Source organism: Kogia breviceps, chromosome 6 (genome assembly GCF_026419965.1).
Source record: "Kogia breviceps isolate mKogBre1 chromosome 6, mKogBre1 haplotype 1, whole genome shotgun sequence".
NCBI classification, from domain to species: domain Eukaryota; kingdom Metazoa; phylum Chordata; class Mammalia; order Artiodactyla; family Physeteridae; genus Kogia; species Kogia breviceps.
This window is the reverse complement of record NC_081315.1, coordinates 125,531,850-125,557,984: the sequence shown is the minus strand read 5'-3', so window position 1 is coordinate 125,557,984 and position 26,135 is coordinate 125,531,850. Positions and strand designations below refer to the sequence as shown.

At 40.1% G+C, this 26,135-nt stretch overlaps 1 protein-coding gene and 1 pseudogene across 3 annotated transcripts in view; both read right to left on the bottom strand.

The window, feature by feature from the left end:
• SYNPO2 (synaptopodin 2) overlaps nucleotides 1–26,135 on the bottom strand; it is a 171,381-nt gene that overhangs the window by 94,447 nt on the left and 50,799 nt on the right. The window lies entirely within an intron of this gene.
• LOC131758537 (ran-specific GTPase-activating protein pseudogene) lies at nucleotides 12,787–13,559 on the bottom strand (annotated as a pseudogene).

Sequence of the window (26,135 nt, the reverse complement as noted above, 5' to 3'; positions counted from 1 at the left end):
ATGGAAAGGCAACAAAGGCCCCATATCTTACAGTATGATCTCATCACCTTAATCCTGGAAACCCTTTGAAGCAAATATAACTAAATGCCTACCTTAACCGTAACAACATGGAAAGCTTTATCAAAGCATTTAACATTGAGCAATAACTTCCCGAGTATTCCTTATACGGCATTTGAGGATTCAAGCAAAGCCCCTCGAGTATTCCTTGTGTTTTTGAAACATACTCTTGGTAACCAAATAAACTAACTTGCTAAATAGGTTTATTGACTCCTAGCCAGTTAAATGTCAGAATCATTTACCAAAGTCACTCACCTTGGTTCTGGAATGTTGGATCTGAAGCTCTCTGTTTTGGCAGTAATTGGATATAGCATGGTCGGTTTTCTATTACAACTCCTCTCAACTTAATAACAGTAAAATAAGGTTATCTGCATTTGGAAGTATATTTATCTTTTTATTATTTACAAACACATTTGTGATTGGTGAGTTAGGGTAGATGCATGCATGCATCTTGTCCAAGGGAGGTATCAAGTTATTAAAAAAATATACAGTGGAGAAAAAAAAACGATGCAAAACCTATTCCTGTTTTTCTTAGTGAGTATTAAGGAATACTACAGGACAGAATTAGTCACTAGTGCCCTGGATCCTGAAATAATCAATAAATAATCAAATGAAATCATCAAACTACTAGAACTCTAGATTGACACAAATAGCACAATCTGTGCTATTTCCACAGCACAATCTGTGGAAATTTCTCAGTAATACATCTGTTTATCTACATTTTGCTCTCACTAAATTGTTGAGCACGTTAGGTTAGAAATTCAGTTTACTCATCCAAGAGTCTGTGCCTGGCACATGGTAGGCATTTGACATATAGTTGTTAAGTGAATGAAAGCAGTTGATAATTTATAACTCAGGAGTAAAATAGATTCCAGGTAGAAGCTTCTGCTATGTGAGTAATGAATACAATTTACAGGTACCTCTCCAGGAAGCCTCACGAATGTCAGTTATTATCCTTTGCTATCATTATTAAATAGAAGTCCTAAAGAATGAACAGAAATGGCACCTAATATTGTTAATTAAAAGTAGACAAAGATATAATTGAAACTATAAAAGCACTCAATCTTTTTCTTATGGTAAGCACCCAATATTAAATGGAAACAATAGAACATTCCCACAAAGCAATTCTATTAAACTTCACTCTACTTTTTAAGAAGGAAGGTTTTCATCTAAGATCAGTTTTGTTGCCATTTCTACTAATTTTTCATGTTTTAAAAGATAACTGATTAAAAAAAAAACAACAACACCCTGTAATCAACTTCTAAATAAACAGCTACTTCCACATATTAGTGATCTTGTAGAAAGAACACCCAGAACTTAATAAAACCCCAGAAGACTTTAGAAAAATCTGACTCACAAGAACGTGGTGCTTATTTGGTTTCAGGCCATGGGCTACTTCATTGTAGGGATTTTCTAAGTCAGATAGTGTTACACTTGGAATATGCCTGCAAGCATTAATAATAATGACCATAAAAGAAAAGCTGGCCTTCCCCAGTCAGATTTAAGACTAGGCTTTCCAAATCCAGTGTTCTGCTTAAGGCAGCAGAGGGCAGTAAATGCACTGTTAATTGATCACATAAACCTTTTATTAACAATCTGGAGAGAAATGTATTTCCATACAACTGCATTTTCCATTTTAAACACTACACATATAAGTGGTTTGAAAGACAATACATTTTTTTTTGGTCTCAGATGCATTTTTGGAGCCATACAGAACGTTTACAAAGTACAATGAGATATCTATATAGCAATTCAGGGACTTAGAGTTCAACTTAATATAACAGAAAAATGAACACAATACTACATTGGGACCTTGATCTAAACTTTACCTGTGTAGTGTAGGAGATACTGAATGTGGTAACCTATCAGAGACAGAGTGCTGTGTTTATATTCGCAATGAATTTAAGAGGTGCAAGGGCCCTTGAGGTCAACTAATTAGCCAAGCCCCTCTTTTTAACTGACCTGGAAAGTTTACTGGATTCTCTCAACTGGATAGAAGCTAAGCTATAATCAGAACAGCAGTCTCCTCATTCCTCTCATTCTACAGTTTTGTTTTTTTTTTTTTTTAAATTAATTTATTTATTTTTGGCTGCGTTGGGTCTTTTTTTTTTGGCTCCGCTGTGCAGCATGTGGGATCTTAGTTCCCTACCAGGGATCGAACCCACACCCCCTGCATTGGAAGCGCAGAGTCTTAACCACTGGACCTCCAGGGAAGTACCATGCGTTGGGTCTTCGTTGCTGCGCGTGGGCTTTCTCTAGTTGTGGCAAGCCAGGGCTGCTCTTTGTTGCGGTGCACGTGCTTCTCATTATGGTGGCTTCTCTCGTTCCGGAGCATGGGCTCTAGGCACGGTCTTCAGTAGTTGTGGCACACGGGCTTAGCTGCTCCACAGCAGGTGGGATCTTCCCGGACCAGGGATTGAACCCCTGTTCCCTGCATTGGCAGGCAGATTCTTAACCACTGTGCCACCAGGGAAGCCCGTACAGTTTTTTATTTTGCCACAAAGGTCTAGGAATCCTAACTTGGAAATGCAGTAGTGTTCAAAATCACTCGATCTTGTCTCTGCAAAAGTTTCTTTGAAGAGGTGGGGAGAAAATAAACCCAGTAATATCACATATTTGAAGCTTTAAATTTTTATCTCCCTATGGCAAATCAATATATACATTTCATGATCTTCCAAAGTAGAACCCTGTCACTCCCTAACCTCAACCCTAGGACTAAGTAGAGGACGTTGCTCTTTCAACCTCAGCAAACTCACATAAATCTGGTCCCCTTTCCTTCTTGGCATGCTCTAGCACTGGATCATGATTAGAGATGTTACTAAATGAGACCAGAATTGGCTATCAATGCTTTCTTAGTTGTGACCTTCTGAAGCCTGGGCTTCAATCTGGAAAATCTGTCTTTCATTTTCCCTACTGATTTAGGAATGTCAGCATCAGGGGAAATGGTTAAATGACCAATGGTAAAATGACCTCTGGGAGAGAAGACATCTCAGTGAAGCCAGGACATTGCTGTAACAGTCACACTGAGACATTTCATTTCTGGACTTTGTTGATCTATCTGGAACAGGAGGTCTGACCAGCATGAGTAAGTTCAAGGGCCGCCAGTGACTTTCTTCTGACCCCCGCGGCAATTTCTTCCTTCTTTAAAGAACACATGCTGCAATGAACATTGTGGTACATGACTCTTTTGGAATTATGGTTTTCTCACGGTATATGCCCAGTAGTGGGATTGCTGGGTCATATGGTAGTTCTATTTTTAGTTTTTTAAGGAACCCCCTTACTGTTCTCCATAGTGGCTGTATCAATTTACATTCCCACCAGCAGTGCAAGAGGGTTCCCTTTTCTCCACACCCTCTCCAGCATTTATTGTTTCTAGATTTTTTGATGATGGCCATTCTGACCGGTGTGAGGTGATATCTCATTGTAGTTTTGATTTGCATTTCTCTAATGATTAATGGTGTTGAGCATTCTTTCATGTGTTTGTTGGCAATCTGTATATCTTCTTTGGAGAAATGTCTATTTAGGTCTTCTGCCCATTTTTGGATTGGATTGTTTGTTTTTTTGACATAGAGCTGCATGAGCTGCTTGTAAATTTTGGAGATTAATCCTTTGTCAGTTGCTTCGTTTGCAAATATTTTCTCCCATTCTGAGGGTTGTCTTTTCATCTTGTTTATGGCTTCCTTTGCTGTGCAAAAGCTTTTAAGTTTCATTAGGTCCCATTTGTTTATTTTTGTTTTTATTTCCATTTCTCTAGGAGGTGGATCAAAAAGGATCTTGCTGTGATTTATGTCATAGAGTGTTCTGCCTATGTTTTCCTCTAAGAGTTTGATAGTGTCTGGCCTTACATTTAGGTCTTTAATGCATTTTGAGTTAATTTTTGTTTATAGTGTTAGGGAGTGTTCTAATTTCATTCTTTAGCCAGGACATAGAAGCAACCTAAGTGTCCATCGACAGACGAATGGATAAAGAAGATGTGGCACATATATACAATGGAAATATTACTCAGCTATAAAAAGAAATGAAATTGAGTTATTTGTAGTGAGGTGGATGGACCTAGAGTCTGTCATACAGAGTGAAGTAAGTCAGAAATAGAAAAACAAATACCACATGCTAACATATATATGGAATCTAAAAAAAAAAAAAAATTGGTCATGAAGAACCTAGGGGCAAGACAGGAATAAAGACACAGACCTACTAGAGAATGGACTTGAGGATATGGGGAGGGGGAAGGGTAAGCTGGGACAAAGTGAGAGAGTGGCATGGACATATATACAATACCAAATGTAAAATAGATAGCTAGTGGGAAGCAGCCTCATAGCACAGGGAGATCAGCTCTGTGCTTTGTGACCACCTAGAGGGGTGGGATAGGGAGGGTGGGAGGGAGGGAGATGCAAGAGGGAGGAAATATGGGAACATATGTATATGTATAGCTGATTTACTTTGTTATAAAGCAGAAACTAACACACCATTGTAAAGCAATTATACTCCAATAGAGATGTTAAAAAAAAGAACACATGCTAAGCTACCGGCTCTAGACCTCTTACTTTCATTTTCACTAGTTGCTTTGTTCTTAGCCAGCTTGCTTTGTTCTAAATCTGTAGTCTTTCAGCAAGTCAAGGGCCAGGCTGAAATCCCAGAGCAAATTTCTCCAAGGCCAAAGAAGGAAATGTTCTACAGTCTTTGGAAACCAATAACCAAGAACATTAGGTTATCTTATTTGGATGTTAATATATTGGATGTTACACATTTTTCATGAAAATTAGACATTTTATGGATTACCTGTGTATCTTCATTACATCACATTCTCTAACAAAGGTTAAAGGTGCATGGATAGGTCCATGTTTTAAGTAGACGCTACATTTTTTGTAAAATATAAGGTTTTTCAAATCAAAGTCAAAGGGAATAATACCACCATAGAGGCTCTGGTGTTATAAATGTTACTTAAGATGCTGTATATCTTATGATTTCTTGAGGAGATGGCTAATATCTAAGGGAATTATCCAGAGCTGTGCCAGAAACATGGGGTAAAAACATGGAACCTCTTTGTATAGAAACTACCAGGTACTATTCTATATTCATTTTCCCCAGATGGCAAATGGTTATCTAGAAATGACCATGGATGGGGGGTTTCCCATTGTGCTTTTGGTTGGGTTGGCTAGAAAAGCCCCGGAGCCTCAGGCCAAGGACCAAGAGGAGCTTTGTTTTCTTGCTTGTGGGCTGAAATGTATTACTGCCTGGCAGGGGTTAGGTATGGAAACCTGAAGCCAGGATTTTCAAAATTCTGACTCTGAGGCAAACCCCAAACAAGGAAGGGAAGCTATTTGTTTGGAAAGCCCAGTGTCTGGGAATGTCAGAGCCAAAAGGTCAATTGTAGAGTTATCAGGAAGTTCAATGAATACCTTATTAACATGGTTCCTCTTAAAGGAACCATGAGAGAGACAGAGACAGAGAGAGACAGAGAGAAAGGAGAAAAAGAAGGGAGGAAGGGAAAGAAAAGGAAGTAGCAGCATAGAGTGGGAGTTAAAATGGGCTCCAGGTTAAAAACCACTTACTAGTTCAACCACCTAAGCCTCTACTTTCTGAAACATTAAATGGGAATAATAAAACCCACGTAGGTTACAGGGTTATTCTAAGAATTCATTGACTTAATCTCTGTAAATGACTTAGTGCAGTGTCTGGAACCTGTCAAGTGTGCTCAGTAAAAGCTAACCATTGTTACTGTTATTTTAAAGTAACTAGATAAGAAGGAGGGAAAAGATGTACCCATTGTGAGGTACAGTTCCTTAAACACTCCCATGTTATTAGCTAATCATTTAGAGGAAGGACCTACTCTTCAAGTAGTACATCGGTGGATTCAGGTCCTATAAGAATCTCATCAATTTATTCAACCTTTTGAATTTATAGAATCTATACAACCTGGGGCAGACTGGGTCACCATTTGTTCAGTCTGCACCCTGCCCAAGAGGAACAGTTTAGGGGAGCTTTCATTTTCCAAGTCTTGCACCCCAGATTTTGATTGCATCATCCCAGAAGAAGTGGCATTTTTTTTTAAGTTTTGCATAAATGTTTCATATGACCTAGCAGCCCTGGGGTCCAATCCCAAATCCCACAGCTTCATGACCAGACCTTCCAGTCATACCCTGGCTTCCCTTCTCTGTGTGAGACTGCAGAGAAGTTCCTCCCTTAGGATCTGCTGGGTAAGGAGGGAGCTGTGCTCCAGAGGCCCAGCCTCTCGGGAAGAGAAATGAATTCAAGCCTCTCCTAGCTGTTGACTCCACCCAGAAACTGCCAGAGGGAGGGAGACTGCCTTTTCTTCCTCCCTAGAGAGCTTGTATCTCAATTCTGGCCAAAAGGTATTGCTTGAGTACTGAGGTGTGGGAGCTTGAGGGAGAGATGATGGAAATAAACCACATTTTCTGTTTCCCTTTTCACTCCAGCAGCCTGAATGGATGGGGGAGAACTTCACAGCCATTGTCATTGCGTCTCTCTGTCTGAACTGCCATCCTCAGACCCACCTAGATTAACTGTGCTTGTCCTGTCAGATTTGGCTTTCTGTGATCTGCAATCCCATACCCTCTCTATTTCTTCTTAGCATCTCAAATGTAATAATTTAATTCATCCTCTGACATGTTTAACTCTCATTCTCTACCCTACTTTCAAATATGTCCTCTCTTTCATTTCTCTTTTCATATGATGGGACAAAATACACCACCACGAGGCAAGCTCAATAATGTGTATCTGCAATGGAGTAAGTTCTCACCCAATGGCTGCACCCGTAATTTCACTTGGCCCTCAGTTTAATTTGCCCTCAGCTTTTGGACATTACAGACAGTTTGCATTCCTCAAGCCCAGGATCATGGCTAGTAGGGTAGTAGGGAGAAATGTGCCTGTCATTCTCCAAAGATACGACCTGCCAACAAAATGTGGATAAGCCCAAGAAACCATTTCCAAACATGGAAACATGACTGGATCAGTTTGGGGCAGATGGAAGTTTCTGCCAGTTCTTAATTTTGCCAATCTCCCTAGCTGATTTCTCAACCACTCAACGCAGGATGAAAGGGAAAAAAATGACTTCTATTTCCAACACTTAGGCTCTACTAGAAATGATAAAAGTTTTTCCATAATAAGTAAAATAGATAATAGAAAAATTAGGGGCCTGAGGATTATCCTGAAACCCTTTACAATGATGGAAAATTCATAGCAGGGTTAAGTTTTTTTTTTTAAGTAAGAACTGAATATTTTCATTACCTTCTCTGTTTGTAGGTACTTTATAGCTAAGTTTATTTTTTCATTGCCAGAAAATTTTTAGCTGTTCACTGATTAATGGAAGGAACAGGTACCCCCAACCCAAAGGCATAAAAGTTCCAAAAATGCATTATCAATGCTTCCTCTATAAATTGACTGTCTTCTATCACTCCGTGATTGGGGCTTCAGAAACTTTTTCTTTTGTTTTCCTATTACTTTTCTAATCAGGCTTTCTCTATTTCCTTTGCTGACTCTTCTTTCTTCTCTATTCCTAACAGTAGGTTCTCTCAGGGCAAATTTTTGGCTTTTCTCTCTGAAAGCAATCCCTCAGTGGGCTTCTCTGCTCTCAGGCATTCAGCCATTGCTTCTACGTGAATTCTCCAAATCTACAACCACATTAACAACTGGTTGCCAGTCATCCACTACATGAAAGCCTGCTCTGTCTTCAAAACAATAGATTCAAAAGTAAAATTACATCTTTTCTACAAACAAGGCCCTAGCTTCTCATTCTGTCAGTGGAGTTAAGACTTAAATGAAGGTAACATCCAAAGAGCCATATACTAGAAATTGACAAGGGATTAGAAGTAAGCCTGCCTTCCTGGTGATTCACTGCATCACTTTTGGGACCAAACATTTTATGGGTTACTTAATTATCCTCTATTGCTTTACATTTGTATGTCAGTGATTTGATGAATATTAAGCACTTACTCTGTGCCAGGTGCTGCTGTAGATGCAGGCAAACAGCAGTGAACATGAAAGACCCTAGAGGACTTTGCAATTTTAGAGGGAAGAAGCCAATGATAAACTCGTAAAAATATAAAATAAAATACCAATAAGAGCAATATAGAGGGTAAAAACAGGCGAATGCGACAGAGCAGGGATAGGATGGGGCGGAGGCTGCTTTAGATGGGTGGTGCCTCTCTGAGGAGGTAGTATGAGAATTTACACCTGGATAACGAAGATACAGAAATGCAAAGATGGGATGCAACATACTAGGAAAAGTATGCTGCAATCCAAAGGGAGAGTATATTAAAAGGCTCTGAGATGTGGACAAGCTTAGCATATTTGAGGAAAAGTAGAAGGAAATGAGGCAATAAAAGGCAGGTATCAACTCATGTGGACTCTGTAGGGCATGGTTTTTCAACCTTGGCACTCTTGACATTTGAGACCAGATAATTCTTTCTTGTTGGACCCTGTTTTGTGTAGTGCAAGGTGTTTAGCAGCATTCCTGGGCTCTACCCAGTAGACTCCAGTAGGCTCTCCCTAGTAGTAGCAACCAAAACATGTCTCCAGAAATTGCCAAATGTCTTTGGCATTGTGAGGGTGAAATAGTCTCCAGTTGAGAACCACTGCTGTAGGCCAAGATAAGAAATTTGGATATTATCCTAAGTGCAGTGGGAAGCTATTAGAACGTCTTAGGCAGAGAGTGATAAGAAATGAGTTGCACTGTAGGACGTTTACGCTGGCTTTTGTGGAAAGAGACGAGTAGAGGCAGGGAAGAAATCAGAAAGCTACAACATAAGCTTAGGTCAGACACATTGGACTGAAATGGTAGCCAAGAGGATTCATCTAGGAATTAGGTAGAGGGGGTTGAAAGGAAGAAAAGAATCAAGCAAGATGCTTAGGTTCTTTGCTGGAGCCGTGAAGTAGTTGGACCTAAGCCCTAAGCCTGAGATGGTAGCGCCATTTATTGATAGGGAAGACTAGGAAACAGAGTGGTGGGTGCAGGAGATAGAAATCAAGAATTCTGTTGGCCATACTAAGTTTGAGATGTCTATGAGGTATCCAAGTGCAGATGTGAAGCAGGCAGTTAGATGCATGAGTGTGGCACCTAGAGGACAGTCAGGATTGGAGATTTAAATTTATAGATGGAATTTGAAGATGAGAACTAGATGGGATTCCCTAATGTATTAACTTCCTGTGGATGCTATAACAAACTGAGTACACACTCGTGGTTTAATACAACAAAAATGTATTCTTCCACAGTCTGGAGCCCAGAAGTCCAAAATCAAGGTGTCTGTAGGGGCTGTACTCCCTCTGGAGACTCTAGGAGATAATCCATTCCTCACTTTTTCTAGCTGCCGGTGGCTGTCAGCAATCCTTGACTGTGGCCTTGTGGCCACACCAAGCTCTACCTCTTTGGTCACAGTGCCTCCTCTTCTGTCTGCCAAATCTCCCCTGTGTTTCTCTTATGAGGACATTTGTCATTGGATTTAGGGCCCACCTGAATAATCCAGGATGATCTCTTCATCTCAAATTCCTTAATTTAATTACATCTGCAAAGATCCCTTTTCCAAAGTCAGGTAACACTCACAAGTTCTGGGAATTAGGATGGTGACATATCTCTTTGGGGCTACCACTCAACCCACTACACCAAGGGAGAGAGTACAGATAGAGAAGACAAAAGGCTTGCTCCAAGGCTGGCACTCCAATGACAGCGCCTTGGAGACTCCAACACATAGAAGTTAGTAGAGGATGAAGAGCTAGGAAAGAATAGCCAGACAGTGCAGGGGCCACAGACGACTAGAGCGAGAGCCTGGGGTTCCTGTTTCTTTTCTATCTCTCATGTTTCTTTGCACCATATTTGTCCCAGAATAACTCTGAAAGATATTCCTTGAATTGAAATGAATGTTTACAGTGATCTTCTTAAAAAGCACATTGTTCAGGCCATTAAACTTCCTTGAGTTTGTTGGAAAAACTCAGGGGTAATCATGCACACGTTTATTGCTTTAGGTGAGCACATGGAAAAAAGAGAAAGAGAGGAAAAAAAACCTTTTATTTTGTGCCAAGTTTTTACTATAAAACTAACCATCACTCTTCTTTTAATTCTTTATCCCCAAGGCACAAAGACTAACATTTGAAACCTATTTAGCAAATTCTTTGAAACTTGTAGCAAACTTCCAAAGTTAAATTTAGGATTCAAACCTCTGTGATTGGTCAGTGAAGTGAAAGGGACGGAGAGTAATGATTCAAGGAAACTGCTTTCCTCTGATGCCCTGATATGCCCTGATATGGTAACGGAAAATATATCTTCACTCCGGGGGAAAATATATTCATTGTCTTTTCATAAAAATAATAGATTCAGTGTTACCAGTAACTTTACAGTCAATACTTCTCAGCTTTACATACTAATGAACAAATATATCCTAAAACCCTTTGAATAGAAATATATCATGTAGGATCAAAATGTCATCTGTCTTACAATGTAAAAACTGGTAACCTGGAGAAATACATTGTAAATCAGGGTAAAATGAATGTATGGCATCAGAATGCAGGAACACTAGTCCTTCCCCCGCATCCCCGGGTGTGTCTCTCTTACTGGATGGCAGGGTACTCTAGGTCTTACCTCTCAAAATCTCTAGGGGGAGCAATTTGAGCGAAAGTTTCAACTTTTCTTCTAGTCATCTTCCTTCTAGAAGGAAAACGATGACTGAAGCAGTCTGTTTCCTGAGATGATTGAAGACTGCAAGAGGAGGCTTGAAGAATTCTCTATAGTTTCCCTGGGCTCACACAACTGTGGACAAGTTGTAGGGCAGAGCTATTGAGGATCCTCATCCCCTCCACTGGAGATGGATTCAGTACTTGCAGTCTTGTACTTTTGACCCTCTCCTCCATCTCCCACCCTCACTCCTACATGCCACAGGGTCCTAAGGGGTAAACAAAACTATATAAGGCTGAGTTCTGCTTGTCTAGGGCCTTACACCTCCCAATCAAGTACAAAATCTACTAAGTAATGGACCAGTCAATGAACTTGGTGTATGAAGTTGAAGACAAGTGCACTTTATCCTTAAAATCGGAAGATTTAAAGTAATATGACATGTCTGAACATCTTTGAGATCACCTCCCACCACCCCCACTACCATACACGCACCACATATATCCAAACCAATATTCTGATCTGAATAAGCATTTGGAAGGTAATGTCAACTAATGGAAACATAAACCACATTTTTTTTTGAGATGCAAGAAGGATGAAAACAATGCCTACTATTTGAGAACGCTAAGAGTAAATTGAAAAGTGCCTTGAAAAATAAAAGTTAAAGCAGAAAAAGTGTCAAGGAATTGCTGAAGCTAAGAAATGATGCACGACTTGCCAAAAGTTGAAAGTTCAACAGGCAGCTCTTTGACGTGACTAGAGAATTAACTCATCTCTGCATTGTGTTCACCACATAAATGGAGGGATATTTTGGCAAGAAAAGTGGCAGCAGATTCTTGGCTTTTCCCATCAGGCTCTGACAGGAGTAAGCAGCCCTGGGTTCCAGTGCAGACTCTGTGACCTTCCCCTTTTGTGACTGAAATAAGCCCTTATCCCCTTCTGAGGCCCTCTTTCTCCATCTACAAAATAGGAGCAATAACAAACACACACACATTCGCAGGTTTGTTGTAAGGATAACATGTATTAGCAGATACGAAAGTGCTTTGAAAAAGTTTAAAGTTGCAAGTCATTTTATCATGTAGTAAAAGGAATCAGGATTGAGATTTTTTCTGACACTACTCAGTCCTCGTAATCAACTAGGATAATCACCATTCTTTCCATCAGACCTCCTCAGATAGTAATTAGAGCAGCTACCATGTATTTAGTGTCACACGAACAGAGCATTTAACAATAATCTTTGATATAGGGTTATGACTTCCATCTTCACAGATGACAAAAATAAAGTCCAGAGGGATTAAATGGCTTTCCAAACCACAATTCTGATAAACGGAGGAGCTGGGGTTTGAATCCAGATCCGATTCCCAGGCACATTCTCTTACATACTAGGTCACACAGAATGAAGACCAGAGAGATGTGAAACATGGCCCCCAATTGCATGGGTGGGTGTATTGATGGACCCCAGCCCACCTATTCTCTTCACTAATTCTCAAGAGCCTTTCAAGTCAGCAGCATCCACTAGGTCCCCGACATGGAAGATCACAGGGAACTTCCCTTGGGAGGAGCCTCCTGTGTTTGTGGGGAATGGTTTTTCCAAATAAAGATCCCAGTTTCAAAGACCTTTGCCAGGACACTCTTTGGACCTATTGTGAGTGAGTTCATAAGCTTTTTATCACCATGTTATCTTCCTGCATCTATTCTCCATGTACCTAAAGGAAAGGAATAAGATCACCCAAGCTCTATGGTTCAGAAACCATTTTACTTTACTGTGAGTTACACTTGCTTCCACCTCTCCCACCAAGCTCCCTCCCTGTTGTTTCTTTGTGAGTGCTGAATGAGCATTATTGATTGACTGGGTGTCTAAGTAGGGACTGATTTACCCAATAAGGAATAATTTTTTTTTCAAGTTCAACAAATGTGTTGTTTATTTGCTATTTTGATGACTATAGATAAGTGTTCCCACCATGGAAAAGAAAGTTAGCACAGTACATTCTCACGACTGGGTAACGGATTTTCTGAAATCGTTTTCATTAGGGCAAAAAGTTAGAAAAAAAACAACCTGAATATTGGAAGCCAGTACTTTATATAAAGTCCATTGTGAACACAAAACAGAATAAAAACAAACCAAAAAGAAGAGGGCAGGGCAAAATTTTAAAAAAGAAAAAGGGAAAAGACAGGGAGAAAGGACACAACGGGACACGACTCATTGCTCCTCTTCGGTCGCCTCTTTGGTCTCGTCCTCGGGCTCCCTGCCCTTCCTTCACCGGAAGAGCTTCTAGCTTCTCGGCTACTTTCTCGGCACTGTCATTTTTGCCAGATCCTTTCTCTTCTCTCTCTTCAATCTCTTTCCTGCATTCTTCGAACTTCGAATTTCTGTGCGTTCTCGGCGTTAAGGAAGCGGATGGCCGGCAGCTCCTGCTTGGGGCGCTGGCCGGCGAAGTCGGCGTCGGTAGTGCAGACCCAGGCGCGGTCACTGCCCGCGTTCGGCTTCAGCTCCATCACCGGCGTGATGCAGTCAGTGGTTGGCGCAGGTCTGGAGGGTCTCGTCCCTGCGCATGAGGAGGCGGATGGTCCCCTTCTCCTCGTGCTTCAGCAGCTTGACGTTGCCGGTGCCCAGCTCCTTCCACCCCGGGAGGTCTTTCTCCGAAGCGAACCGGAACAGCTTGGCCCGCATTTGAAAAAGCTCCTCTTCATCTTCTAAAAGCGTTTTAATTTCTTGCTCAGGAAGAGAAACTATGGGCTCAAACTGGGGGTCATGGTTGGACTCATCGGCATTCTCGGTGGACGTGTCGTGCTCCTCGTGGGTGTCCTTGGCGGCCGCCATGGGCGCGGCGGCGGCGGCTCGGCTGGCTCCGTGGTCGCGGGCTCCGCGAGCTCCGCGGCCTCTCGGCGGCCGCTCGCAGCTCCTGCCTCCGCGTCTGGCGCCGGCGCCTCCCGCCCACCCGCTCTTCCCTCCGCCCCGCGACCCGACCCCCGACCCCTGACCCCGGCGGCGGGAAGCGCGCCGCCGGGAGTAATGTTGATGTTGACAAAATTACAGTAATTACAAGTTAAAAGAATGAAGTTGTGACTACTTATATCTACATTGTCTAATGTGAGTGTGCTGGTCCAGTAACTTTCATCTGTGTTCTCATGTCTCCTTCTCCTCTCTGCAACTCTTAGAGCTGTTGACCACAATTTATTTCTTGAAACCACTTCCTTCCTTGGCTTCCATAAAGCTTATACCATCCTGATTCTCCACAGCCTCTACTTTAATAACTGCATCTTCTCAGTTTCCTTCAAGAACGTTTCTTCCACTTCCTATTCCTCCTACATGGACATTACCTCCGGTCTTATCAGTCCCCTAGTCTCTCTTCAAAATCAGTCCCCATCTATGGAGATGGCTTCTGAATCTGTCTTCAAACCCCTAATCTCCCTCCTCATTTCCAGTTTGTATCTACTTTTCATTTGGATTCCATCTTACTCTGTGTTTCCCAGGTTAAAAACCTTTGAAATAATCTTTGATGATTTCCCTTAGGTTTCCGGAACAGTTCATACAATTCCTCCTATTTCCTTAGTAATAGTTCTAGAATGTATGCCTTCTTTTTTATTTATTTAAAATATATCTATTGAATTCCAGGCCCTCATCTTGAAAAATGCACAAACTTCCGAGTAAGGCCCTGTTTCCTTTTTCTTATCCCTTCTGTTCTTGCACATGGTTGCCAAATTAGTATTCCCCAAATACTTTTTTTACTTTCCCACTCTTGGCCTTGACCTCTTAAGACAGCTCTGCTTTATCTGTGAAATGAAGTCCAAATTCTTTGGCTGAGAGTCACATCCTTGTAACATCTGGATTTAAGCAACCTTTGGAAACGCATCTATTTTTCTCTACTTTAACCTGTTGCTTTGGGTAGACTGGTCTTCCTGCTCCTCCCCTACAGTAATACTTTGTTCATTTCCATCTCTGAATATTGGTTCAGGCCCTTCCTCTCGCCTAGAATGCCTTCTGTTCTCTGCTTCTCTCATCCAATTCTTCCAGTTAAAAAGGCCCAATTCGTCAATTCTTCTCTTCCTAAAAAGCTTCTCCTGGTTACTTCAGTCCAGAGTAAAATAGGCAAGGGAAACACATCCTCTAAAGCTGCAGCTCTCATGGCCTCAGAGCCCATGCACCACCTAAGACACACTACTGTGGGACATTTCATATTGTGGAACTGAGTTATCATTTAGCTTCTCACATGTGAACATTTAAATTTCCCATTATGTTGTACCTTCTCTGAGAACAGAAGCAGTTTGGCATGGTGGTAAAGAGTATGAAGTCTAGAGCAAGACTGTCTGGGTTCAAGTCATCACTTACTCTCTATGTGATCTTGGGCAATGTATTTTATTACACCTCAGTTTTCTCATCTGTAAAACTGTGGATAATGTTATACTCCCCTCATAGACTTATCATGGGGATTCAATGAGTTAATATGTGTAAGATGCTTAGACAGTGCCCGGCACATAATAAGTACTTTGTAAGTGTTAGCTATTATTCTTCCTTATATATTTCCCCACGTATAGCTAGATAGCTAGATAGATACACATATCTATCTAGCTGTCTATCTATCTATCCACACACATTATATCTATATCAATATCTATATCTATATATCTGAAAAGATAGTTAATCAACAAACCAGTTAATTTGGGGAGTGTGGAAATGCCATCTATTTCAATAATATATATATATGTTTCTCTCTAGCTCAGTTTTGTGCCTGAATTATGCCTAGAGTTCCTTCAGCTTCTCATTCTTTTCCTGACTTAACATGAGTGTTCTTCTAAGACAGAGAGATGGGCAGCAGACTTAATTTCAGTTAAGACTTTGACCAGAATAGAAATGCCCATTTTTAGCTGAACATCCTTTCACATTTGAGACATAAATATTCCCTAGATGGCAATGGTGAGTCTATATAAAAGGATGCTTTGTATTACAATTTGTGTTCAGTTTGGAAATAGGATCTAGGACTTTCTCCATGAATAATCTTCCTGAAGTTAAAAAAAAAAAAGAGAGAGAAATGGGGAAAAAAAAAAAGCACTGTTAAATGATGAAGACATTTAAGGCACATCTGTAGGCAAATTGCCTTTTTTTAAAACACCTTCTTTTGTTTTAAAGATGTGTACAGATGGTAAAATATGATTACTTGAAAATTTATGTACTTAAATCTTTTAAAACACTGAAATAAAAATGTGATTTTAGGGCTTCCCTGGTGGCGCAGTGGTTGAGAGTCCGCCTGCCAATGCAGGGGACACGGGTTCGTGCCCCGGTCCGGGAGGATCCCACATGCCGCGGAGCAGCTGGTCCCGTGAACCATGGCCGCTGAGCCTGCGCGTCCGGAGCCTGTGCTCCGCAACGGGAGAGGCCACAACGGTGAGAGGCCTGCATACCGCAAAAAAAAAAAAAAAAAGTGATTTTATAACATAACACAGTAAAACCTATATGAGAAGAGCATACATAATTGGTGATACTAAGGAGAAGTTACGGGCAGAATCTGAGGAGAGAGCTATAGACACCATGTAGACAGATATGGGCCATGTGTCAGGAGGGCGGAGATGGACAAGGACCTGAGCAGGAATCCTGGCCTTCTGGGAGGGGTGAGGGGGGACACAGGATCTGCTCCACCTTTTTGCATTCTAATGCATTCCTCACCAAGCCCAGAGGAGTTCAGTTTTGTCGGAGAAAAATTCACTGGAGAGGACCAAGAGAGATCAGTACCTCTGATTCTCCATGGAGCTCATCAATACTCAGTTTCATGCTGGCTTATGGTCTTCACTTTGGTGATCTTTGGCAGTCTATATTAATTCCTAGGAATCTATAATAAGCAGGGTGGTTTTGCAGTTACACATGAAAATTATGAAAATACTGTACATGGCACAAAGTGTTCAAAGCTTCATGGTGTGCACAATTATGAGCAATTTTTGATTTTCGAAAGGAAAGGCTATAGTTGGAGAAAGGTTGGGTCCTGCAGAATCTCTCCTGTTCTTGCCTGAAGTTAATACCCTCTAACACCATTTCTGAGATCCCTATGCCTTTAGTCATTAATTGGTGCATTCAAATCATCAGTGAATAATGAGCACCTATCCTGCCCCAGTGTGATGAACCCTATGAAAGGAGAGTACAGGGCATTGCTGAACTTTAGAAACAATGGTGTGCCCATTAAAAGCTTCACATTATAATAAATGCAGGAGAACTTTTATCATTTTCTCTGAACTCTCAACATAGTTTGGATGAATCAGCTAAACATTTTAGCTCAAAATGAATCATGTGTTTAAACTCATATGTGAGGGTTAAAAAAGGGTTGTCTTCCTACCCCTTATTACAAAACTTCACTACAAAATGAAGTGCCAAGGTCACTTATTAGTTATGCTAATGGAACTACAACCTTGTTTTCTTTCTTTTCACATTAGGTTCTTGGCGGGGGTGGGGGTGTGGGGGGGTTGCAGAAGGACTTATTTAAAGGAAAAAATGTAGGCTTTGCAGGGTTCTGCATTAGAATCCTGACTTTACTAGTTTCAATCTGTATCTACAACTTTGAAAATTACTCAACCTCTCTGAACTTCAGTTTTCTCTTCTATAAAATTGACATAATAATAATTCCTTCAGGGGTTGTTGTAGGACTAGAAATAAAGCTTTATAAAGCACCTGGCACAGTGCCTGAAGCTTTATAAAACACTTCATAAATAGTATATGTTAGTATCATTGTGGAAAGCTACCAGATTCTCCTTTGTTGACTTGTATGTGTAATAATGAGAAGGTGCCTAATTGTTCTATCTGGAAAGATGAATTAAATATCTACCATTCAATGTGATCAACTAAAATACCAACAAAAACAATTGAATAGTAAGATTTAATACTTGTGTTTACAGATTGCTATTACATTATTTCCGGCATTTTTTTTTTTAACCAATCTACACTCTTACTGGAATGGAATTTGAGAATTATACATAAATCAATGAGTTAATTCAGAATACATAATTACAAGTAACTCAGATTCAGACAGAATATCCCCTTTTCTCATAAATAAAAAGTTCAGTGTTGAATATTATATAAGAGAAAAAAAGAGAGCTATTTCACTAAATTCAATACCAGAAGAAGGAATAATCTATATGTGTTAAATGAAGTCTTGGTGAATTTATCTCTTTCTACTGAAAATGCCTATTGCTCTGGTTAGGCATCTTGCATATCTTATCTGTAGTTTATCTTCATAATCATCTTCAAAGTGGTATAGGGAGATTTCCGCCCCCACTTCTAATTTTTCCAGGATGGGGAGGTGGGGACCTATTGTCTCCTCTTTACCACTCCTCACTCACTCTTGGAGGAGGAGGAAGAGGGCCTTGCCTGATGTTGAGACTGGGAGTAGGGACTGAGCAAGCCTAGCTCAAGTCAGACCTCCTCCTGCTCTTCCCAGCTCAGGAGACAACTTACCCAGGATCTGTTCTCAGCTAGATCATGTAATAAGTTTAGAAGAGTGGCTGGGAATTCCCTGACGGTCCAGTAGTCCAGTAGGACTACTCTGTACTTTCACTGCCAGGGCCTGGGTTCAATCCCTGGTCAGGCAACCAATATCCCACAAGCCACAAGGCACGGCCAAAAAAAAAAAAACAGGCTCTTTGCCTGAGCCTGGGTGGGGAAGTTTAATGGTGGGATGAAATATTAAGAAGCTCCTTCTGTCTATCCACATTGGCCACATCCTCAAATTCAGCTTAATTTAGTTTGTAAAAATTTTTATATTTAAATCTTCATCTGTTTCCTATATTTTTCTTCTAATTGTTTCCAATCTCAAGACTAGATATAATTTGCATTTTATGATGAAAAAACTTATGTTTGGAGAAGTAACATATATAGCCCAAGATTACACAGTAAACAGCTGAGTTAGAATTCCAGCCCTGGCCTACTTTACTGTACACTTTAGTTTCTTTTCAGGATACAATGTTGCCTTCTTTTTGTTGAACAGTAAAAATAACATAACAGCAGTAATAAAACTCCTGGTCCTATTTGGAAGCTATATATTTTCACACTTGTGTCCCAACAAACTTGCTATCTCTTTATGTACTGGTCCTGTCTGGTAACAGAAAGTGTCTGCTCTGAACTTCCGTCGTTACATTCTGTCTCTGCACAAACCAAGTACATAGAGAAAGAAGACAGGGGACAGAATTAATTAGGCCATAATGTCAGTCAAATCCTCCCTCCCCCAGCTCCCTCCCAACATATCTCACTGTTTAGGACTAGTGATTTTTCTAGATTTACCTATACAGTAGCATGAAGCCTTTATTAACTTTATACTTGGGTAAAACTTTCTACGTACTTGTGTGGAAATGGACCTTCAGAGTGCCTGGTTACATTATTTGCACATTTGAATAACTTTCTCCTTTTCCACAGCTGATTTAGTTTACGGTTCTGACTTTCCGGGGCACAACCCTGTATTAACTATATTTAACTACATTGACTATATCTTCTCATCTTCTATATTCTTGATGCTCTGACATCGGGGACCTCACTGACTAGAGAGGGACTGCCTCTCCCAGGTTAGCTAATTCCTAGAGATGGTGAACAACGTGCTTTGCCTTTGAGCGCAACGTTGATGCAGAGCGACCCATCTGAGTTCACACCCCCACCCGCCTCCTCTGTTCAGCGCTCCAGGAGGCAGCACTCCTCTGCCCTAATCAGCTCAAGACCAGATACCGGACAGCGAGGGGCCACCTTGATAATCCAGAGCCCTCCAAAATCATCCAGACTATCCAATCCTAAACCTGCTCACCTGGCCTTGCCCATTCCCTCCCTGGAAACCACCGTAAAGGCTTTGCCCAAGGTCTCCCTCTCGCCCCTCCTCCTGACCAACCCTAGTTGTTCCCCATGTGGCCCTTCATGGTATGGCATGTCCCCTCCCCTTGGGAACTGTGAGTGACAAACTACAGTTGACCCTTCAACAACACTGTGTGGGTTCACATATATGAGAATTCTTTCCAACGGTAAATACAACAATACTCCAGGATCCATGGTTGGTTGAATCCAAGGATGAGGAACCGTGGATGCAGAGGGCTAACTATAAGTTATGCGTGATTTCCAAATGCGAGGAGGGTTGGAGCCCCTAACTCCCACTTTGTTCAAGGGTCAACTATATCTTTTCAATGGCAATTATCTCCCAATCTGTTGGCCTCACCATACCTGAATATAAACAAAATCCTGAGTACATTTAAAACAAATCCATACCCTTGCAAATAGCAAAAGAATACATGCAACCATATATATATTTTAATATACTTGCCTTTTTGTAGCAAAGTTATACTACAAATATACTATATATTCAAGTCTTAAGTTATACTGTAAAGCTGTATTACCATAAATTAATGAAATAATAATTTTCTATGATTCTGTAGATAAATAATATACTATTGAGACAAGGATATGGAGGTCATTTTCTATTGTGATTTCTTTTAATGGCATGTTGTTTTCTGAACTTCATTACATGCATTTGATAGTGGTTTAGAGTAAAAGCAATTTGAAGCCACCTGGTTGCCTTACAGATTCAAATGGAATTTTTCTGTAAGCATCATGAAGACAGGAGTTATTTTCAATATATATATTATGAAGCCAGAATGAAACAAAACTAATTATAATTTTTATGTACATTCTAGAGGAAAACTGCAGGATAGCATTACTCGATACTATATGTAAAAGCACCTAGCTAGGTGATCAACATGTAGTAGAATTTTGAAATGCTATTTTTCCCTACCAATATCTATAAGAGCACCCAAAAAGATTTGTGTTCCATTTTAGAGGGAAGTTGAAGTATTGAAAACTAACAGCAGTCTACCAGGTTTAGGGTAGTATTTCTCAATCTTTTTTCATGATCATTGTATAAGGGAGTCTTTTTTCCTAATTGTCCCCAACCCATGAAATGCTAATACTACAGATATACTACACACATGTGTACGTGCTGTGGCCCTCTGGAGGCCCACAAACCAGTATAACAGCTAAGGTATTTTTTTGCCCCTAGAGAACTAATTTTTACCCCCATGGGGGCGATCTCACCTCACTGATAACCAGTGAGAATACATGGTTAGAGTTACCAATGGCTACTGGTAACCATGGCTACCTTAACCCTGGCTACTCACTAGAACTACCTGAAAGGGATTTAATGACCAGGTCTCCATTCCGAGATTTGTATGTAATTCATCTGGGATGGGACCCAGGCTTTGTTATTTTAAAACTCTCCAGTAGGTTAGATCTAGAAAGATCCTTTACTGCTAACCAGAGAGGAGCAAGTCTAAGTGCTTATTCAATGCTTTAAGCCTTTGACAAGTTAACCAGGTAACATGACATGGTGTGTTTGTAATTTACCTTCATTGTAAATTGACATATAATACATCAATTCTTTCATACTGTAATAAAAACTTGTATATTTATATGAATGTCCCATATACAGTTAGGGGACAAAGGTGGTGGAGAAAGTGAGCAATGATCATGATTCCGGGAATGTGGTATTTAAAGGAGAAAATCCCCCCTTTTCATTTTGGGGCAGCAGAGGGCGTTACCCGGGGCAGGAGAGCACTCAGTCTGCACTGTGACCCCAGGAGGGCCTGTTCTGGTAGAATCGTAGTTCTCAAACTGTGGTTCCTAGACCTTAGAACTTAGTAGAAATGCAAATTATTGGACCTTACCCCAGACCTACTGAATCAGAAATGTGTGGGGTGGGAGACAGTGATCTTTGGTTTAACAAGCCCCCAGGTTATTACCGTGATCCACTCTCGAGTTTGAGAACCACTCAGCCATGGTAAAACATGGTTCCCGAGCATCGTATGTCCCAGCTGCTTCTTTTCTTCCTTAAGAAAATGTACTTTTTATTCCTACTGCTGATTTTTATCCTGTATTTGTTTAATTTATTCTTAATTTTGTTCCTATGAATCAAGATCTTAACAATCTGAACCATATTAGTGCCATCGATGAACTTTAAAAATTCCATCTTTCATAAACCACTGTTGGAAATATTAAGTGAAACAGAGCTCTAAACCAAACACTTTGAACCTCTGTTTAAACAATTCTACAGAGGGAAAAAAAAAGAAGGTTTTTTTTGTTGTTGTTTATTTTTTTTTCTTTTGCTTCCAGAGTTAATTAGCCAAAGAAGTATTCTTTTGGACTATTATAGACATTTAAAATTCTTTATGTTTTGCTGGAAAAGCCAAACATAATCAGATCCCCAAAACTAGGGTGACATTAAATAAAAAGCAAGTTAGGTTATGGTGATAATTATATCTAGTTTCTCATTATTATTTAAATCATGCCAATTCCTAAGCTACACTGTCCTTCTTAAAAAAAAAAAAAAAAAAAAGTGCTATGGAAGCACTTCCTACCAGAACTTAAAACATATTCCACATGCTAGAATTAAACTGTTCCATTCCCTTAAATTGTTTTACTTTTCCACATAGTTCAAAACTGCCTTTTAACAAGGGAATAGATCCAAAAGCAGAAGTGTGATGATTACTTCTTCTGAGCCAGGCCTTTAAATAGAATGCTGATTCCTCCCATACAGAGAGAGGAAGAGAACTGAAGACACAGAGGATAAGAGCAGAGCTTTGAGGCAATAAACTTATTTCGGGTGGCTTTAATCAAACTGAAGAGGGCTGGAATGAAGGTCATCCTCCTCCTCTACACTTTAAGAGGAAATGCTGCTTTAAATAAGGCTCAGGTTGTTAACATGAACATGCTTAGAAAATAATATCATATGGGAATCCAGGCATAAAAACAAAGTGCTGTGTCCCATTTGCTATGTAGCTTAAAGGGGAAGGCTGTAACACGTTACATGTCTCACTGCCCATAAAAGATAATATATCTCTGCTTGTGACCTTATTGTGCAAATATACATTGTGCCTGATGTAAACCATTTCCCCCATCTGGCTGTAAAAGAGATAATACAGAGATGACAGAGAAGTTTATCACCAGAGACTCTGAAGTTCATAGAATTCAGTCAGTCTGCCTAAAGATGAATTAAACTGATTTGAAGCCAAGTAAAAATGTGATCTGTTATAAAACCTGAAACACCAGCAAAAAAAAAAAAAAAAAAAAAAACACCTCATCTTGATAGAACAGAGAGATTAAGAAGAGTGTTTGGTTAAACATTTTAGCTGTAACTTCACAAGAGTATGACCACTATTCAATTCAGTAAAAAATTGGTCAACTCTAAGTGCTTGACCCCAAAGTCCTAGCCTAAATGTATTTCTTTTAACCATACTGATTTTTACAGAAAAATAGAAAACCTTTTATTGATTTCATTCTTAAAATACCCATGGCACCCTCTCAGCACTTTACATAAGACATTTAGAAGAGAGAACATGCTCAATTATTTTATGATGAATTTGAAATGTTAGAGGAAATTATAAGGAGACTAACATAACTTAGTGTAACTTTTTAGGATTTTACAATCTCTGACAATATTAATGAAGACAGAAAATGCACTGTACCAATTCAAATAAAGTTTAAAGAACATAAAAGGAATAACCAGTTACTGCCTTACATTTACGGTTAGAATGCAACAGAGAGTGAGCAAATGACGTGGAGGCTCACATAGGAAAGCAGAGGCTAACCCGGGGTCTGATTGCCAGAGTATGGACTCCTTTGAGAGCTGCTCTCTTCTTTCTGGCTGGCAGATTTCTAAAACTGGGTCACAGAAAAAATGAGATAGTCAGTGACCTCTCCTAATCATCTGTCAGCTGTGTTCCAAATAGCACTGGAGCTCACCAAAAAGCACATCTTGAGCCCCCATTTGGCAAGAAAGTGCTGGTTTTGCCTCATGTCTTACCTTTCTTTCTAAGCCTTCAAAGTTACTTCTTGCTTTTTCCAGGTATTTTCCTGATAATGGTTTTAAACAGTGTTAAACTACTCGGTCAGTAGCTGCTTTCAAAACAGCCATAAGAGAAACTTTTGAGGGACAAATTGTTAACTATTTCAATTACATATATGTAACACACTAGTTTTGAAGTCATCATGTTATGGAACTTTGGAGATAATTACACAGGACAATTTGGGGCACATTATCTTGCTTTTTAAAACCTGTATAGCAACTATCTTGGGTTGTAATTACTTGGTTTCTAACATCTTTATCTTTTTTTTTTTTTTTTTTTTTTTTTTTTTTGCTATACACGGGCCTCTCACTGTTGCGGCCTCTCCCACTGCGGAGCACAGGCTCCGGATGCGCAGGCTCAGCGGCCATGGCTCACGGGCCCAGCTGCCCCGCGGCACGTGGGATCTTCCTGGACCGGGGCACGAACCCCTGTCCCCTACATTGGCAGGAGGATTCTCAACCACTGCACCACCAGGGAAGCCCTAACATCTTTATCTTAATACACACCTTGCTTTCTTGTCCCAAGTAAGATGTTTCAACGGCTCTTGCCTAAGATATACATAAAGTTGCTTGCACGATACACTAGTAGTTCAAATCTGGTTCTAATACTTATTGACTCTTTTTTTTTTCTTCTAATTGTTTGGTTTTAGTTTTTAGAATTTCTTTTTTTCTTTCTTTAACTCATCCTGATTTGGGACAGCCAAAGGTTTTGTGTCATGGGTGATTTTTTCCTATCAATATTCTCTTGGAGTAACACTATATTGATCTTTGGAGCCTAGAATGATACATAGCAAAACATCTTTTATCAGAATTCTTTGTGTTCTTTGTATATTTCTTAAACAAGATCCTTCTACAAAGAGTAATGGATAGGAAATAAGAAATTAAAGAAATAATATGACTCTTAAATACAGTCGGAATATATTATTACAGAAACTTTTGGCAGGTGCAAATGATAATGGTTTACATTTATTTCATGCTTACTACATGCTGGGAACAGTATTAAGTATTGTACATTCATTATCATTTAATAAGCAGCAGTTCTAGGAGATAAGTACCATAATTGTGCCTGTTTGTTTCATGAAGGAACTGAGGTTTAGAGAGGCCAACAACTAGTTCAAAGTCGTACACCAGTTAAGGCAGGATGCCAACACAGCTCTTCCTGACTCCAGTGCTTCACTGCCACACCATCTGCTTTCCTATCTGCATAACCCTAAGTGCCCCCTCAATGCTGTATATTTTTAATGTTAACTTTCAGCTAAACTCCACCATAATTCATTTTTCAAGCATTGTGTATAATTGCTAGATCCACTGTACAAAGCCATTGAAGAACTAAGTAACCTATTATTTCCTTGCCCAAGGACATTAGGTGTCAAAATAGCTCTCCTAAAAACCAGAACAAATATGATAAGCATGATGGTTGAAACATAAAATTTTATTTTATTTTTTGTTATTGCAGTTGTTGTTGTTGTTGTTATTGGTTGGTAAAACATGGCCTGCAGCATTGCCATGAAATAGAACTTCTGACTTCAGTTTGAATCAGCATAAAAGTTAGCCATTAGCTCAGCCTACTTTCAGCTAACATACGTTGCTGTTTGACTTGAGTTGCTATGCTACTCCCAACAGGGCTATGTCCTTTTCCTTTATTTATTATGGGAAGGCACTGTTTTGTTTTCACTGTAGATAGTCCAAAAAGAACAGAGGAGTTAGCTAAGCGACTGGGAGTGTGGTAGCCATCTCGATTTGCCTAGGACTAAGGGGTTTCCCAGGAAGCAGGACTTTCCATTTTTTAAAGTCAGGTCTCTCCCTGGCAAACTGTGATGCATTGCTACTCTACTAGGAGTAGACTTGTAGTTTTATCAATTCTTCTATAACACTAACCTATCTCAAGTACACTAGACATGCACTTGATTTGATTTTGAAAAGCCATCCTAAATTAGGTCTATGTGGCCAAAGTAAAGTTGACACCTGATGGCCTAAAGTAGAAATTCCCAGATTTTGAAGTATGTGTGGTATCACAACTTAAAAATTAAACTTTAACAGAGGACAGATTGGTGGTTGTTAGAGGTGGGGGGTTGGGTGCGGAAAATGGATGATGTGTACCGAAGTACAAACTTTCAGTTATAAGATTAATAAGTTCTGGGGATGTAATGTACAGTATGGTGACTATAGTTAACAATACCATATTGTATATTTATTTATTTTTAAAAAGTATTTATTTATTATTTATTAGTATTTTATTTTATTTTTGGCTGCGTTGGGTCTTCGTTGCTGCACATGGGCTTTCTCTAGTTGTGGCGAGCAGGCGCTACTCTTCGTTGCGGTGCGCGGGCTTCTCATTGCTGTGGCTTCTCTTGTTGCGGAGCACGGGTTCTAGGCACGCAGGCTTCAGTAGTTGTGGCACGCAGGCTCAGTAGTTGTGGCACGTGGGCTCTAGAGCACAGGCTCAGTAGCTGTGGCTCACGGGCTTAGTTCTCCACAGCACGTGGGATCTTCCCGGATCAGGGCTTGAACCCGTGTCCCCTGCATTGGCAGGCGCATTCTTAACCCTTGTGCCACCAGGGAAGTCCCCATATTGTATATTTTAAAGTGCTAGAAGAGTAGATCTT